Source organism: Microcaecilia unicolor, chromosome 10 (genome assembly GCF_901765095.1).
Source record: "Microcaecilia unicolor chromosome 10, aMicUni1.1, whole genome shotgun sequence".
Lineage (NCBI taxonomy): Eukaryota > Metazoa > Chordata > Amphibia > Gymnophiona > Siphonopidae > Microcaecilia > Microcaecilia unicolor.
This window is the reverse complement of record NC_044040.1, coordinates 193,413,927-193,429,247: the sequence shown is the minus strand read 5'-3', so window position 1 is coordinate 193,429,247 and position 15,321 is coordinate 193,413,927.

Here is a 15,321-nt window from a genome sequence, read left to right as displayed (position 1 = left end):
GTGCATTTTTCCCAGTGCCATTTACTGAATCTGGCCTTAACTGCTTTGTACAATTCAGTATAGAAGCCCCTTAATGTGTGTTAACCGCACTACAGATAGAGAAGTGGTATTTAACGTCGCTTATCTGCCATGATAAGTTGCCATGTCTTCCCTGAAAGGTGTGGTCCGCATCCATACCCTAATCATTCTCAGCCCCGTTCCATGCTATGCATTTAATACAGGAATCACAATGCGTTAAATTACAAGCCGCTAATTCTCATTTTAACTGCTTAATGCACATCAATAAAAGGCCCACTAAGCGTTAGAAAATATTCTAACAAAAAGTTAACAGGAAGATCATGTAGAAAATAGTGCCTTGTTTTCCATCACACCTGCATCACAATTTTTCTACACAAGGTGATAATGAAGAATGATGACTTTGTATCTAGACCTAAGCTTTAAACTGTACTTCAGCTCCAGGGGCTCTAACGTGTTTCAGAAAGCCATCAATCAGGTGCCAAAATCTGTCTGGCTAATTACCTCAGAGAATTTCTAAAACTCTCCAGTCTTTTCTGATAGAAATGTAGTTTTTATAAATTGCTCCGTTGAAGCACAAACTAGGTTATGGCCACCTCCCTTTCATTCAATTACCTGTCAAAATGTAACTTTTCAGATCCATACATATATAAATAGCTAAAAGTATATAGATGTATTTCGTCTGTTTGCCAAAGGTCTAATATTTTGCATTTCTCAGTTAGCTTTCTAAGGGCCCCTTTTACTATGCCGCGTAAGGCTCTACGCACGCCCAACGCGCACCAAAATGAACGTACCGCTCGACTACCCTGTGTCTCTTGCGGTAATTTCATTTTTGGCACGCGTCCGCTACGCGCGTCTAGAAAATATTTTTTATTTTTGGACGAGTGTAGCGGACGCATGCCAAGTGGCGTCTGACGCGCGTAGGCCCTTACCTCTCAGATTCCTTACCGCTAGGTCTATAGCTGGTGGTAAGATCAGATACCAAAATGGACGCGCGGCAATTTTGATTTTGCCGCATGTCCATTTTCAGCAAAAAAAAAAAAGAGGCATTTTTGGTACATGCGCTGAAAAATATTTCTGCACTCGCCCAAAACCCGCGCCTATACTATCAAAAGCCACTTTTTACCGCGACTTAGTAAAAGGACCCCTAAAAGTGCACTGAAAGGCCTTCTGAAAACATCTAAAAATATATAGCATGGTTTAAAGTTGCATAAGTCTATACATTTAGCACGTATGCACAAAAATATACATACTGTTACGCTTACAATGGCGTGAGGTGGGTTCCAGGGAATTGAGGTGTCCTTGCTCATGGGATGCCTCTGATGGTGTACACAGGTCAATTTATAATCCTTTGTAATCCACAAAAGCCAAACAGAGCATGTTGGGGACCTGGTACAATAGCATCATCTACAGTCACAACTTCACCAACCCAATTTGTTAGTTATAGTCCTAGAAGAACAGAAAAAAGGCCAAGTCAAAAGGCACTTAATATGGATCAGTTTCTGGACACTAAAACTGTCACTCCTCGGTCCCAAAAGAAAACTAAGGGGCCCTTTTACTAAGCCACGTAAGCGTCTATGTGTACCCAACATGCTCCAAAATTGAGTTACTGCCCGACTACTGCATGGCTCTTGCGGTAATTTCATTTTTGGAGCAATTTCCGATACGCGTGTCTGAAAAATATTTTTTATTTTCAGGCACATGTAACAGATGCAAGCCAAGTGGCATTTGATATGCGTAGGTCATTACCACCCGGATTCCTTACCGCTAAGTCAATGGCTGGCGGTAAGGTCTCAAACTGTCACGTTTTCCAAGCTAGAACTAGGTTTGTGAGCCCTTGGGCCACTGCCGAGGAGCGGCAGTGGCAGTCAAAACCACCCCACACTGGGGACTAGGCAGAACAGGACTGGAACCCCAGACTGGAGTTGCAGCAGAGGCAAACAAGCAGGAATAAGCAGAGCAGGCACACTTAAACTTCACCTGCGCTTGGCCGCTTTTCACCAGGAGTTGAGCCCCTGGCTACAGGTGGCCGGCAGGACTTACTGAGCAAGGCAGGACTGGATACCCACTAGGCTGAACCAGGACTGAGGGTCAGAGGGGAAAGGAACATACAGGGGCAGCAGGGCAAGGAAGGGAAAGCTACAGGGCAGGACTAAAAGCTGCAAGCAGCCACTAAAACAGGGAACAAACACTGGTAGACAAGAGACAAAACTGAAAACTGCTAGGCAGCCACTGAACAAGAAACACAGGGAACCTAGAACTAGACAAAGACATACAAACAAGAAACAAGACTAGGAAACAAGCAATACAATACACGAAGCTACACAAAGACTAAACTAGAATCAGGCAAGAACTTGAACCAGAAACTAAACTAGGCAGAAGTGCCACAAGCACCAACATACAGACTCAGCTGCAGCAATCACCAGGCAACTAAGGGTGCTGTGCAGGTTCAAACAAAACAAGCAGGTCTGGCAGTCTGGAAGATCCGGACCGGACTAGGCTGAAATCTGGAACGGGTGACAGCACACAGACAATCTAATGCAGCCAGCACACAGAGACAGAGACAGAACTAACTCACAAAGAACAGACAGAAGCCAGCTCAGAAGCTGACCACAGGAAATAAGGTGAGTCTGAGAGGGGTCACAGCCATAGACGTGACACAGACCCAAACTGGAAGTGCGGCAAGTTTGATTTTTCAGCAAAAATAGCAAAGGCCTTTTTTACAGGTGTGCTGAAAAATGGATTGGTGCGTGCCCAAATCCCATGCCTACACACCTGCAAGCCATTTTTCAGCGCGCATTTGTAAAAGGACCCTAAATGACATAAGGTAGGAAACTCACAATCCCCATTCCTCTTTTCTCAAAATAAAGACACAAACTAGTATTTCATGGAATAAAACAGGGCCACAGCTCTATCTAAGAAATGTCAACATATTAATAGTATAATATCTACGATGCCATTTCAAATATCAATATTTTATAAAAAAAAATAAGCTTAGATGGTGTCATACTAGTCAACATGCAAAATGCATAGCTTGGCCATCAGTGCCCCTCTCGGTGACGACAAGGGACATGCAACTCACTAGGCCATCATAAATGATTCATAATATGCATAAATTAAATCTTCAAGTGGTGACACAAGAGAATTTGCATATTCTGTGCTCAAATATGAAACTAATTTAGACTCATTTACATACAATCAACTGCATAGCTGTGAAAATTAAGCTACCCAACCCAGTGGCGTATCAAGGGCGGGGGCGGTCTGCCCCGGGTGCACGCTGCTGGAGGATGCAGAGAGCAGCCGCACGCCTGTTGGCTCTGCTGGTTCCCTGCTCCCTCTGCCCAGGAACAGGTTACTTCCTCTTCCGGGGCAGAGGGAGCAGGGAGCTAGTGGAGCTGACAGGTGCGCAGCTGCTCTCTGCACCCTCCAGCAGCCAAGAATGCACCCGAGGGGGGGGGGTGTCATGATGCACCCTGGGGAGACGGACGCCGCTGCAACTGGGGGGGGGTGCGCAGCGGCGATCCGCCCCGGGTGGCAGCCGACCTAGGATCGCCACTGACCCAACCCCATAACATAACCATAATTGAGAGGGTGGGAGGGACAGCAAAATCCTTTCTTCACTGCCGGCAAAAAAACAGTGTGAATGGTGCCCAAATAATCAGGCAGCTGATTGGTTACTGACTCTTCCAACCATGCAAAGCCTGCTGAGCTAAAGGTAAGACTAGAAAAATGGGGATGGGATGTCCCTGCCCACGTTATGCAGCCCAAGTTAAATCTTGTGCTTTATTCATACAAAGATATAGGGGCCCTTTTACTAAGCTGCATAGGTGCCTCCACGAGTGCCCAATTCACTCCAATTTGTAACTACCAGCTGGCTACCATGTGGCCCGGGTGGTAATTTCATTTTTTACGTGTGCCCATTATGTGTTCCGGAAACGTTCCAGTGCAAGGCGCTAACTGGGCAGTGTATGTGCGCTGATGATTACCGCCTGGTTAACGTGTGAGACTTTCCTACTAGGTAAATGGGTGGTGGTAAGGTCTCAGGCCCAAAATGAACATGCACCAATTTTAATTTTGCCGCAGGTCCATTTTCAGCCAAAAAAAGAGGCCTTTTTTTGCAGGTGTCCAATACACGCGTCTACACCAGCGCAGGCCAATTTTCAGCGCACCTTAGTAAAAGGACCCCGATAGTGTGCTAGAAGTGAAACTAATAATTGAAGCACGGGTGCATATAGCCTAGTAAAAATAAGGCTGTGAAAAACAACGCAGCTTAATGACATTCCTCTCGATATTCAAAACCATTTAACCAGCCAAGAATAGCACTTGGCCGGTTAAATGGCACTTAACCGGCTATCTGGCGATATTCAGCAGGGGATAGCCAGTTATCTCCGCTGAATATTCCCACTTAGCACCTAGGAGATAACCAGCTATATCATGTGACATAGCCGGCTAACCCCAAACATTCAATTCATTTCCGGCTATTGTAAGCGGCCACATTGGGCCACTTAAATAGCTGGTATAGCTTTAGCCGGTTTAAAGATAACCGGCTATCTTTGACTATCAACCTAGCCGGTTAACTTTAAACCAGTTAAAAATAAACCAGATATTCAATGTCAGTCACTGGAAACAGCTTGGGATTAAATATCTGGGCTGACTGCAAACCGCTGGCGGTGAGAGTTAGCCGGGCTCCTTACCGTGGTCCGAGTATCAGCCCTATTAACATTAAATAGCATAGAACAAATTTAATTCTCTCTCTGAAGTCTGGAGCTGACATCAGCTGTGAAGTGGAAATCTAAAAGCAGAACTGAGCATTTTGGGGTCCTTTTACTAAGGTCCATTAGACACTAATGCACACCCAACGTAGCAAAAATAGCCTAACACAGGGCACACCAAAGTGGTCCACATTAGTTCTGCCATCTGCATGGGGTGGGGGCGTGTCAAGGGTGGAAAATGGGTGTGAATATGCTAATCAACTAGTATGTTTTAAACTTCAAAGAGCAACGCTGGATTTTTCAACTTAAGACTCTCGAGCCTGCAGGGCTTAATTCAGAAATAGACTGGTGGTCCTTGCTTTGATGGGATTGGCTGAAATTGTTTCTGTCTTGCATCCAATCCTGGGCTTTGTTTTGGATCAGCTGTAGCCTATTAAAAGCTGGTTTCCGCACTGAGATGCTGCGGCCATTTTCTTTTTGCAGGAGTATCTGAAGCATGTTATGGTAAAGAACTGCGATGCACTTTATTACTGTTTACTTTATATTGTATGCCGTTTTTTGGATAAAGTGTATGATGTGGGTTTTTTTTGTAGAGAGCCTCTTCCTTGAAAAAGCTTATTGCGAAACCTGGCCATGTCGGTGGAGGTTCTCCTGCGCTTGAAAGCTGCCGTTTTTCAAAGATAAGTTTGTGCTAAAATGCACTTTTGTTATAGCAAAACAATGCTGTTATACTGCACAGTCATGGCATACTAAAATATGTAAAATAACAACAAAAGTAAAGAGAAATTTAGAAAAGAAGGGTGATCTTATGAAGATTTGCACCACAACGATTTTTTTCTGAGAAGAAAGAACAAGGCTGTTTATATGGTGTGAGATGCATTAGATCTGATGATCCCCATAAAAAATTGAATAAACTGAGGTATTATTGCAGTTATAGAAAATCTGTGGTGCAAATTTAAATGTTTGGGACATTTTGTTAGTATGAATCAACTAGTATGTGCACCATAGATTCTACAATCCCTACATATTTAACATAGCATGTATAAAGTGCCATAAAATTGCATAAAACAATTTAAAAATGAATGTAATATTAATTTCTGAATGAAATAATATATGCTACACATATATTTCCGTGACATAAGACAAACAGACAAAACAATTAAGGGTAAGGGAATAAATAGGTGAGGTTAAAGGACAGGGCAAGTGAGTACGATGGTGATGTCTACCCAGTTATTTCCTGAAAAAAATTGCTGAACTGGAAACTAAGTTACAACAATCAAAGTCTTTTGAACAGTTAACTAAGTCTGATATTGATAAACTTAAAGATGGACGAGGTGCTCTAATTAAAGAGAATTTATTGTTACAAAGGAAAATAGAAAATTTGGAAAATCGGCAAAGAATGAAAACTTTGCGATTTATACATTTTCCTACATTATCAACTGTTGCTCCTTTAATTACCTTCAAGAAATATCTATCATAAATTTGGAAAATACCAAAGCAAGTTTATCCTCTGGTTTCAATAATTTATTACTTTTTACCTTATGTTAAGAAACCCTCTGGTCAATTATTAACAGTGAGTTCTGAAATACCATTTGATGAGTTAAATTTGGCACAGAGTATAGAAGATAAAACTATTGGACTTCAAACTGCTACCTTAATAGTAGATTTTGTCCTACACCCAGATCGTGATTGCATTCTAAAGACTTTTTTTTCGTCATAGACAAGAACTTTTTTTGAATCATAAAAGTAAGAGTCTTTCCTGATGAATCTAGACAAACTCAAAAAAGGCGCCAATCTTTTTTGAAATTACATCTACGTGTCCTCCAGTTGGGGGGAACCTTCTGGCTTAATTTCCCATGTTAATATGTCATTAAATTACAGTCAGTTAAATATGTTTTTTTTTAAACTGATCATTTGGTGTCTTTTCTGGACTCCAAAATGTTATCAATAGAAATCAAACAAAATAAAACATGGAAAAGAAAATAAGATGATACCTTTTTTATTGGACATAACTTAATACATTTCTTGATTAGCTTTCGAAGGTTGCCCTTCTTCGTCAGATCGGATCTGACGAAGAAGGGCAACCTTCAAAAGCTAATCAAGAAATGTATTATGTCCAATAAAAAAGATATCATCTTATTTTCTTTTCCATGTTTTATTTTGTTTGATTTCTATTGATAACCTTTAAGAGTGGACTAACACGGCTACCACACCTCTCTATTTAAGCTGGACTCCAACCAAATCCCAGTCTCATCCCCTCTGTTATCAGCTCCTGTAATATGTACTCCGTAATATTATAAAGCCTGGGTTGTTCTTCCTCCACTTTCCTTTTTGATATGGTTCCTTGAATTGAGCCTTGCCTCTCTTAATTATGTGGACTTGAGATACAATTGTCACATAAGAAATTGTACACGATAATAATTTTTCCTTTATTGATTTGTGACATTGTTCTTTTCTGTTCAAGAATTCTTTCTTGTGGAATGTATTGAAACTTTTGTAAAAATAAATTAAAAAAAAAAATCCCACAGATATAGAGACTTTAGATACATTTTCTCTTAAAAAAATATTGCAGTCCATTATAAGGCTGATGTTACCAAGTCTGAATTTTTACCAGTGATGTCCTGGAGGTGGCCCCAGGGGGAACCTTTGCTAAATTATTTTATGGAACATGATGTGTCTCACTCAATGAAAATTGGCAGCATATCACTATTTTTTGTTAATATATTTTTACTGTAGTCTAAGGAACAGAAGTTTGTTTTTTAGATGAAAAATTGCCAATTTCACTTTAGCTCACGGGATAGTCATGACATTAATATTCATTTATGTAAAAATGTAAAATATCATTTATCAGAGTGACATCAATTTAGACTGGTGTCATTGGAGTCACAGGATGTGATTGAGGCCAGATTGATTTCATGAGGCACCAGAAATATTTGATTAGCTGGACAGGCAAGCCAAGCCAGCATCTGCCTCCAATGTTACTATTATTTTTCTGAGCACTTAATTGGAACAGTGTTTAATTTTAAACTAGGAACAAGTAGAAACGCATGTTCACTTTAACTCAGGCAGCAAAATTAATTAATGTTGTTTGAAATCAGTACTGAAATTCATTATAGTGATAAAACTATGTCTAGTAGAGCCGTTCCGATTGGCATATTTTACTCCTTGGCCAAATTCAAATACTGAATACGAATAATGGGCATTGATCTTTAATATAACAAATAATAAAAGCAGCAATGTAAAATCAGAGATGAAGTGTTTATTTCAGTAGGATTTAGCACAACAGAACCCCAGATAATTCATATTTAAATTTAAATCACTATTCGGCTGAATACGAATAATATATTCAGGTTACAAATTCGAATTGAATTGAATTGAATTGAATACGAATATTCAGTATAGCCCTAAGGCTCCTTTTACTAAGCAGCAGTAAGCCCAACCCGGGCTTACTGCTCGCTATACAGGAAGTACTGCCGGGCTACTGCAGCAGCCCGCTGGTACTTCCCAACCCTAGCACGCCATCATTTCTGGCGCTACAAAACATGTGGAGTGTACCCGGCGCAATGCTGCTACTGAGACATTAATTAGTCCACAGAATAAAAATGTTACTTTTCACATATACTTAATTGTGAATTTCTCCTTGCTTATTATTATCATCATATTGACTTATGATTTCTGAAACCCAGATTACAATTTTCACATAGATGTTCTGTGGATTATGACATTAAAGTTGCGGTAGATGGGTGTGATCTCAAAATTGTCCAACTAATGTAGTGCTTCTCAACCCAGTCCTTGAGAGACACCTAATCCCATCAAGTTTTCAGGATATCCATAATGAATTTGCATGAGATAGATCTGCATGCACTGCATCTTTGGTATGTAAACCTATCTCATGCATATTCTTTGTAGATATCCTGAAAACCTGATGGGACTGGGTGTGTAAGGACCAGGTTGTGAAGCACTGAACGAATGATCCATAATGTATTACTGGGTCAATATACAGTGGGCCCAAGGCTAGATTTTAAGTAGCAAGCATTACCTATATAATGTCACTCAGCACCGTCTGGACAGTACTAGGGTAGAGCTGGTGGTTATCCAGGTACCATCAATGTTCAGCGCCAATATCCAGATAAGTATCCAAGCAACTTCATGTTAAAATTGAGCATCCCTAAGCCTTTTTCTGTGCCCCTCCCCACCAACCCAAAGACTCACCTTACGCTATCCGTGGAGTCACCAGCCCAATGAGACTCAGTGGAGTAGGAGTGCATAGGAATCATACTAGCCATATTGGATCAAAACAACCCTATGCAAAGGTTAAATAGGGTTAGGGGGAGGCCATATGGGAATGCCAAACATATGAAAACCAATATTATTATAAGACTGGTTCAACAAAAAGGAAATCTGAGTAGATAAAGAGTTGGTAGTTGCCAACCTTTGTATTGAAGAATAGAGATTTGCATTCTGTCAATGACACTTCCCATATCGTTCCATGTCATTTTTAACTCCAAACAACAGGAAAAACCTGAAATTTCCATGTGTCACCAATAGTGCACTCTATTAAAGATGGCACTTGATAGGATTAAAGAGAAATTCATTCAACTGTCTTAAACATAGCAAGAAGCCTTTTACTGCTTAATGCATACTAATGCTCATCGAGACAGTTTTCCATTTATGCAGATTTCTGTTAAAATTTAAATGCTCTGATTACCATATGAGATCATGCAATTCAACCTATTTAAATATAACACAAGTTACCTTGATGTAAAAATCTGCATTATTATCATTAATTGAAAACTACACATCTGAAGGTGTAGTTAAAATCCATTGCATTTAAAGCATAAATTAATATGTTTTGATGCAAGGTATTGCTGCATTTTAGCCTGCCACCGGGAAAGGAGGAGAAGAGTTTTTTTTCCCCGCACCTATTGCAAATATATGTTTTAAACAGGGCCAAATATATTTGCAACAGCAGTGATATTGTATAGAGAGAGCCCCAGGAGTCACTAGCTTAATTATTTTGTGAAAACAAAGTGTCTTACCACATGGAGCAGAGCTGGAGGAGCTCCTTGCTAAAAAAAAACATCACTCTCCGTCAGTTCTCGTTTACATGGTTTCATCTTACTTGTTCATTTTGAATGTGTCTCTGGTCCATTTATATTTCTAATGTTTTCTTCTATTAATAATAAAGTGCTGCTTTATCTAGGTGTACTCTACATGCAGAGCATATGGTCACAAATTTATTATCCGCATTATGTTCAGACTGCCTGCTGGAATGGGACATCATTGCTATAACAAAATCCACACCATATGGAGCTTTGTTTTCTACCTGAATTGCCCACCAGATTTGAATTCAGACACTTTTTATGCATTGGTGGACAGAGAAATGAAGCAGACCTTGAAAATTATTGGCCTGCTTCGTTGAGACATGAAATAAATTGTTGCAGAACCCCATCTATCCCCACATCAGCTCTTCCTAGCTTTTTCCTTTCTCCCCAACGAACAGTGCTATACTTTTCTGTTCCGACCGCAAAGAAATGCTGTTGCCTTTACTTTTCCAGTATGCCCTTTCAAATGTGCAAGAAAGTATGTTTAATAGGGATGTGCATTGATTTCAAAAGGAAATGAAAAATTGAATGATCAAAGTACTTTTATTTTGTTTCATCTTCAAATGAAACAAAATATAGATGACAGTGAAATATTTGTTTTGATTTGTTATTTTATTTTGTTTGCCAACCAAGTCATAGGGGCCCTTTTAGTAAGCCGCATGCCCAACGTACACCAATTCTGAGTTACCGCTCAGCTACTGTGTGGCCCTTGCGGTAATTTCATTTTTGCCGCGTGTCATCTACGCATGTCCGAAAAATATTTTTTACTTTCTGGCGCGCCTCAGCTACGTGCGTCAAGTGGCATTTGACACGTGTAGGTCATTACCGCCCGGTTACCATGTGAGACTTTACCCCTAGGTCAATGGCTGGTGGTAAGGTCTCAGACTCAAAATGGACGCATGACAATTTTCATTTTGCCGCATGTCCATTTTTGGCAAAAATAAAAAAGGCATTTTTTTACAGGTGCACTAAAAAATGATTCTGCTTGCACCCAAAACACACGTCTACACCACCACAGGCCATTTTTCAGCGCACCTTAGTAAAAGGACCCCATAGTAACATAGTAAATGTCAACAGATAAAGACCTGCACGGTCCATCCAGTCTGTCCAACAAGGTGACCAGAATTGAATCTGGCATTCTGCATGGGTTCCAATTATTCATGATTAAATGCTGATATACTTATAGGTCAACAAGGAAGCAGTAAGACAGTCCGGTGCTATAACTCCCCCTTGACAAAGCTTGGATAGCGAAACAGGCACCTGTCAGGGAATATGAGCACACCGGCATACACAGATAAGTGCCACTCAGCCATTAGTGTTAACAGCATAAAAGTGTGATATATACCATAAAAGTGTGACACATTTGTAATACTACTACTACTACTACTTAACATTTCTAAAGCGCTACTAGGGTTACACAGCGTTGTACAGTTTAACAAAGAAGTCCCTGCTCAAAGGAGCTTACAATCTAAAGGACGAAATGTCAAGTTGGGGCAGTCTAGATATCCTGAATGGAGGTATAATGGTTATGTGCCGAAGGCGATATTGAAGAGGTGGGCTTTGAGTAAGGATTTGAAGATGGGCAGGGAGGGGGCTTGGCGTATGGGCTCAGGACATTTATTCCAAGCATAGGGTGAGGCGAGGCAGAAAGGGCGGAGCCTGGAGTTGGCGGTGGTGGAGAAGGGTACTGAGAGGAGGGATTTGACCTGTGAGTGAAGGTTTCGGGTAGGAAAGTAAGGGGAGATGAGGGAAGAGAGGTAATGAAAGGCTGCAGATCGAGTGCATTTGTAGGTAAGTAGGAGAAGCTTGAACTGTATGCGGTACCTGATCAGAAGCCAGTGAAGTGACTTGAGGAGAGGGGTGATATGGGCATATCGGTCCTGACGGAAGATGAGACATGCAGCAGAGTTCTGAACGGATTGAAGGGGGGATAGATGGCTACGTGGGAGGCCAGTGAGGAGTAGGTTGCAGTAGTCAAGGCGAGAGGTAATGAGAGAGTGGACGAGTGTTCGGGTGGTGTGCTCAGAGAGGAAAGGGCAAATTTTGCTGATAGTTTCACGTAGTTAATGAAAAAGAGCAAATTATGTTCTACACATTTAGGAAGGGTGGGGGTTGAGCCTGTGATTAAAAATAGACACGAGTAGAAGTTTACCTGGAGGGTGAAGTGAAACCGGCCGTGGTTATTATATGAGACTCTTCCCTGAAAACACAAAGGTGTTTTAGAGTTACTCCTAGTGAGTCCTCTACTTTTTGTATTTTATACGATATACTTAGAGGGGCATTTTTGATATGACATCCAAATGGCAAAATAAAAATGTATCTGAAAGCATTTAAAAACTGAAGTCCATAATGGAAGAAAACACTAAATGTTTTTTGATATTCAAAAAAAAGACACAAAAAACATTTTGAAAGAGGACATACTGAAAACATCCTAGACATTCAGAGATAAACATTTCTGCCAATCAAAAAAAACACTGTGCAAAATATGCAACAGTGGTACTAGTCCCCGTGTTGAAAAAACATCTGTGGCAACGGCAGGACATTCCCTTCACATGTAAAATGTGCATATAAACCTCTGCACTGTGTAGGGATCTCCCACACAATGTCTCCATGAAGGCATGAAGGTCAACAAGCAGCAAAATGGTGCTGTCATCCCCTAGTGGTAGTCTTATGCATTACCATTAGGGGGTCAAGCTGCTTTACGATGCTTCTGGGTAGTATAAGATACCACAGGTTAAATACTGCCAAAGGAAATTAAGTATGGCTTTTACCACACCTTACCATCTATCCCCTTAAACTGGCAGTTACTGCAGTCACCATTTTGACGTCATTTACTTGTGTGAGTCCTTTCAGAGAATGAGCTCACATGTTGAGAAGATCCTCAGACACCAAGTAAAAAAAATATTCGGGAAAGGGCTGTTCTGTTATTTAGTATACCCAGAGCACTAAACTCACTGCAATGTAGAAAGGGGTTGAACGTTGGTATGAACTCACATGGAAGATATAGCGGGATGGTGACACACCGGGGGGGGGGGGGGGGGGAGGAGTGATGCACCGGGAGGGTGCAGCGGCAACCCACCCCAGGTAATGAACAGGCTAGGAACGCCACTAGAATAGAGCTTCTCAACCACCATAATTGCCATATATAACTCCATCTAAGGGGTCCCTTTCCTAAAGGGCATGAAGCCTTAATGTTTGCTTTGAGCATGGGAAAATGCTTAATGCAAAACACATTAAAAGGTTTTTGCAGGAATTTGCCATTTACCACACACTAACCCCCTGATTCTATATATGACGACTAAAGATGGGCTCACAATTCAGTGCACATTGCTGATTTGCGCATGCAACTTAATTGATTAAAAAGCCAATCAGCGCCAATAATTGGCTGCTAACAACCAATTCTTGGCGTTAATTGGCCTTAATTGCGATTTACACGCAGATCGTATTCTGTAACACTGAGTGTGGAACTCTTATGGCACATAATTTCAAGGGGGGGAATGGACAGGGTGGTTTTGAGAGGTGTTCCAGATGTGTTCCCAGAATTTATACACATTCTTACAAAATAGACTCCTAACTTAGGTGCCAGAATTTACATCTGCTTTCAGCAGGCATAATTGCTGGTGTCTAAAGTTAGGCATCATTTATGAACTTACTGCCAGAGTCTATGTCGCATGCCTAGCATTTTGCACTGAAATCTAAGCATATTCCATAACAAAGCATGTAAGTTAATTGGCTTAACAAGCTAATCTGCATTGATAACAGCACCTAACAAGCAATAATGAGCACTAATTGGCAATAATTAGAATTAACACGCACAACTCGCTAAGTGTATTCTGTAATGAACTGCGCCTAAATTCTAAAGCACACATTTCAAAAGGGGTGTGGCTATGGGTGTTCCATGGGCGTTCCCAAATTTACACGCATAATTATAGAATTATGGCCCAGGGATTTACGCTATGTTTTCGTTGGTGTAAATGGAGATGCATAGTTTTAGGCGTTGGGATATCAACTAAGCATATTCTATATACCACACCTAAATCTAGACACTGCTTACAGAATACGATTAGGAGAAAATGTTTACCGCACAGAATTTCTAGGCGTCATATACAGAATCTGGCCCTCGGTGCTTAAATTTTTTAGTGCTAATTTTTCAGCATCATTTATAGAATCTAGTCTTCAATATGCAGTGTATGGGCATGGAAGCGTTATTCGGGTAGTGTGTTATGATTACTGCATGCTATCTGAATAAAGCAGACTTAATACAAGGCTCCCACGTTCATTATTTTTTTTATTTTTTTTTTTTTTAATTTATTCATTTCAAAATATATTCAAGCATAATATCTTGATTACAGATAAAGACGATTTAGTATCTTGATAAATTCTTAAAGATACATCTAAAAGAAAGAAAGAAAATCAAAATTTTTATAACAAGAAGATCATTACTCGTCTATAGTCCACTATATAGGGGAGAATATCACAATTTTCAGGTAAATATTCCAATTTTGAGGACAACTTCAAATTTTAACAAATGGAGGCTGATATAAGATTACCGAGCAATATACAATTTTTATGGAGTTGAAGTTATTATTGTTCCTGATAATGGAGGATGTAAGTCTCTCAACTTTGTCTCAAGAAAAGAGTTTAATTGATTAGCCTCAAAAAATACATATTTAATTGAATCAAGTTTTATCACGCATTTGCAGGGAAAGTTCAGCCAAAATAAGGCTCCAAGTTGTATTGCTTTTTGTCTCAGCTTCAGAAATTCCTGTCTTTTCTTCTGAGTGTTTCTAGAAACATCCGGGTAGATTCTTATCTTGCAATTTAGGAAATCAGGTCTCTTATTTAGAAAAAATTGTTTAAGAATCCAGTCTCTATCCGGTTGGAGTATGAAAATCACTTTAAGTGTTGCTGTTGTTAGACCCTCATTGTCTCCTTCAATAATCTGAGTCAAATTTAAATCCAATGATTGGATTTTAACTGCCTCCCTTTGTAAAGAATCTTTCTTGCGAAATGGTTCTATGTAGAAAATCTTTGAGATGGGTGGATGTGATTTTTCTGGAATTCCACGTTCATTATTTGCAGTTGTTGCACACTAATGATAACATTAGTGCATGACCTGCAAATATAAAAAAAGTTTTATGTTACCGTCATGTTAAGTATGGGCTTAAAGCATACAGTTTAAGCTTCTCCTACTAACCTACAAATGCACTTGATCGGCAGCCCCTCATTACCTCTCTACCCTCATCTCCCCGTAAGTTCCTACCCTTAACCTCCGCTCACAGGACAAATCCCTCCTATCAGTACCCTTCTCCACCACCGCCAACTCCAGGCTCCACCCCTTCTGCCTTGCCTCACCCTATGCTTGGAATAAACTTCCCGAGCCCATACGCCAAGTCCCCTCCCTCCCCATCTTCAAATCCCTACTCAAAGCCCACCTCTTCACTGTAGCTTTCGGCACATAACATTTACCTCTACTCAGGAAACCTAGA